This window comes from Macaca mulatta, chromosome 6 (assembly GCF_049350105.2).
Source record: "Macaca mulatta isolate MMU2019108-1 chromosome 6, T2T-MMU8v2.0, whole genome shotgun sequence".
Classification (NCBI taxonomy): Eukaryota; Metazoa; Chordata; class Mammalia; order Primates; family Cercopithecidae; genus Macaca; species Macaca mulatta.
This window is the reverse complement of record NC_133411.1, coordinates 113,561,627-113,565,451: the sequence shown is the minus strand read 5'-3', so window position 1 is coordinate 113,565,451 and position 3,825 is coordinate 113,561,627. Positions and strand designations below refer to the sequence as shown.

The 3,825-nt window shown below is 30.2% G+C and overlaps 1 non-coding gene across 1 annotated transcript; it reads left to right on the top strand.

Moving 5' to 3' along the window:
* Positions 1 to 3,030: 3,030 nt before the first annotated feature.
* On the top strand, positions 3,031 to 3,132 carry LOC114679110 (U6 spliceosomal RNA). Its single transcript, XR_003730792.1, has one exon. It is a non-coding gene; the product is annotated as a U6 spliceosomal RNA (small nuclear RNA).
* Positions 3,133 to 3,825: the final 693 nt, after the last annotated feature.

Sequence of the window (3,825 nt, the reverse complement as noted above, 5' to 3'; positions counted from 1 at the left end):
CTAGTGATCCATGGTATATATGTGCCACATCTTCTTTACCCAGTCTACCATTGATGGGCATTTGGGTTGGTTCCAAGTCTTTGCTATTGTGAATAGTGCTGCAATAAACATACGTGTGTATGTGTCATTATAATAGAATGATTTGTAATCCTTTGGTTATATACCCAGTAATGGAATTGCTGGGTCAAATGGTATTACTGGTTCTAGGTCCTCGAGGAATTGCCACACTGTCTTCCACAATGGTTGAACTAATTTACACTCCACCAACAGTGTAAAAGCGTCATTTCTCCACATTCTCTCTAGCATTTGTTGTTTCCTGAATTTTTAATTGTCGGCATTCTAACTGATGTGAGATGGTATCTCATTGTGATTTCTATTTACATTTTTCTAATGACCAGTGATGATGAGCTTTTTTTCATATGTGTGTTGGTCGCATAAATGTCTTCTTATGAGAAGTGTCTGTTCATATCCTTCACCCACTTTTTGATGGGGTTGTTTGAAAAACCATTCTTTTATTGTGTTTTATCACTTAGATTTCAGGATTTATTTTAGAAACACAGCACATTCACAAAAGTACCATAATTAGTGCAGAAACTCTGGATAAATTCTAGATATAGTTATTTCAATTATTAAGCATATTTTACCACTAGATTCAGAAAGCCCTGACTAAAAGAGAAAAGAGTAATGGTTTTTGGTTTTCTTTTTTAATAAAAGAAATAGTAACCAAAAAACTACTGCTTTGTGGAGTAGCAGTGCATTTAAGTCTTCCTGAGTTTCCCAAGAAAACAGACACCGGGAATAATATGTTAAGAAAGAAATAAGTTAATAAGTAAAACATCAAAATTATTTTAAACAAAAGTAGGTAAAGAGGTAGCAATAAAATTTCAAAATTCCATTGATCTGTGCCAAACTACCAACATAAACAACACCTTTGTATATAATTAACAGTGTGCGAGAAACTAGAAAGAAGATAAATAAAATAATTTCTGGCAGCTCTGATGTTGGTATACCCAGAAACTGCTAAAAATGATTCGTTCAGACAGCAAGAGAAGACACTATGGAGTATAAGTCAGATGTAACAATCTGAGGAAAATAGCTAAACAACAGTAGAGGAGGCTTTGCTCTCTCCATTTCAAGGGGAGTTTGAGGGGACTCCAGAGTGTTAGTGCTGAGATTGTCTGGATGTCATGGAAGTTTAAAATCAACCAGCCAAAGAAGGTTTCTTCCAGGGCAAAGCCCATGCTAAAGAGAAACTGTTAGGAATAGAACACAAATTCAGCAAGAAAAACATTCTAACAAGAGAGAAACATAGAAAGAGAGACAGAAAATATTGATTTTAATGAAGAAGAGGGAAATCAAGAAGGTTCTCAGCACTTGAACTAACTTGTTGATACTTCACTATAGAAAGCTCTGGAGTCATAAAGCTATGAAAGTTATCCTTTCATATTCCCATGCTGGGTAATTTAATTTGAAAAATACTTTAAAAAAACCCATCTCGTGTAAATATTTAGAATACAATAGGATGTGGATGAATTCCATACAAACTCAATCCAGGTAAAAAGAAAATTATGAGCAAAATAAACTATTTTCAAACAGCAAAGACATACCAAAATAACATGACCTTCCCACTTAACATTTTTTGGCAGGAAGACTAGCTTAATATTTCAAAATAAGCAGTGAAATTAATTTATGAATAAAAGAATAAATAAGAACTAGAAAAAAAATTTTAAATTATGTCACTAAGGAACTTCTGAACTCTGAGAGAGTTCAGAAATGATTTAGAAATAAATTTCAAAAGTTAAGACAAAACTAAATAGATAATGAAAGTTAATGCATATTCTAAATAATATGGTAAAAACGATAATAGAAAATAGAAAAATTGAAATTAAAATCAAGCAAAAATAAAGAAACACATAAATGAGGGAGGAACTGAAAGAAAAAAAAAGATAGGGAAAATAGTTCTAATGTATGGGTTAAAAGACAAAAATGAAAACAAAAGCGAGAGCAAAGCATAAATATGAAAAACTGCAATTTAATAAAACTTTTCTGAAATAAAATAAGAATGATCTCTTCCTATTGAAAATGAATACCATGCCTCTGAAAAGCTTTTCCCAGGCATCCAAAACCAACACATATTGCGGTAAAATGATTTGACTTAAGCTTCAAATGATTTCACAAGTGAATTACTTTAAAGAACTTTAAAGATAATCCTAGTACAACTTCAACAATTTTAAAGCATAAAGGGAGCAAAACTTCAAAAATTCTTATAATGAGGTGAATATAACATTGATTATAAAACCTGATCAAAATCACACAAAAGAGGAAACTATAAAACAATTTTTCATGTGAATATTAATAAAAAATTTCAATTTTTAAATGTAATATAATTGTAATATAAACACCATTTTTTAGCTAGAAGAGTTTATTATAAAGTTCATGTGAATGGACAAACAAGGAAAAAATAGGATGATTGTAAAAATTGTGAAAAGGGTATGCTGGCCATGTCCTATATGAAATGTATTATGTATCTCTATAATTAAGACAGTAAGATATTACACCATGAATGGGCCAGAATAGCACATCTGGAAATGGACACATTTGCAAATACAAATTTAGTATATCATAAAGGTTGCATCAGAAATCGGTGAATAAAAAATGTACTTTATACTAGGTGGTATTGGGATAATGGCAGAGTTATATGAAGAAAACAAAATTATCTTCTTACTGTATGTACAAGTATTAGAAGAAAACATGTATGGATTCATCTATAAATCTAAAAGTAGGTAAAATAGTCTTACCTGTGACTCACCATATAGAAGCAATAAAAGTTAATTTTAGTTAGGTAACTTGTCAAAAATATCTATGACAAATAAATATTATGATCAACAATGACAAATGACAAAATAGTGAAACACATTTGCAACAAAAATGTTTAAAGTCTGTCAAGAATCATTAAATAAGACTTTACGATGCAGGAATTTTGTAATACAGACAATTTAGATACATCCTAAGGACAAAAAGAAATGCAAGGTGTTGCTTTAGCAGCACATATACAAAAATTGGAATGATACAGAGATTAGCATGATGCATGACCAAGGAGGACATGCAAGTTATGAAATGTTTTATATTTTTCTGTACACTTAAAATGGTTAAAATGGTAAATTTTATGTAGTATATATTTTGCCATAATTAAATATATATAAATATGAAAAAATTTTAAAATAATGTGGAAAGCAAAAAAGTGTTAGACAAGGACATCTTCAAATGTTTTCAGTAATCATAATTTCAGGAATAACAATGGTATTGGTTTCATTATGTTTACATTGATACTAAAAAAGTAAAATGACTAACTTATTATATCAGTCACAGTAATAACAATGAGAATAAAAACCAGACATGATCTCCCATTGATGTGACACAGCAGAAAGCTTACAACTCCTCCTATGAAGTGTTCTTACTAAAAAGTAGGACATAAATTATTAGATCACACTCTAGTTTTTCACAGGAAATAAAGAGGTCTGCAGACCATCTTAAGTGTCACAAAAGATTACAATTCACAATAAGCAAAATCAATAAGCAAAATCTTAAACATGCCAAATTATACAGAGTCAATGCCATGGGTTTCTTTATTGAATAAATTGTAAAAAAATAAAATAAAATAAAATAAAACTATACCAATTTACTGCAATGTGTATACTCTCCTGATTCAAACAAACTGACTCTAATTTAAAAACACTATGAGATATTGGAGGAATTGTGAATACTGTGTTTCTCATAACACTAAAGAATCATAGCCATCTACCTTAGGAATAACAAAAATATTGA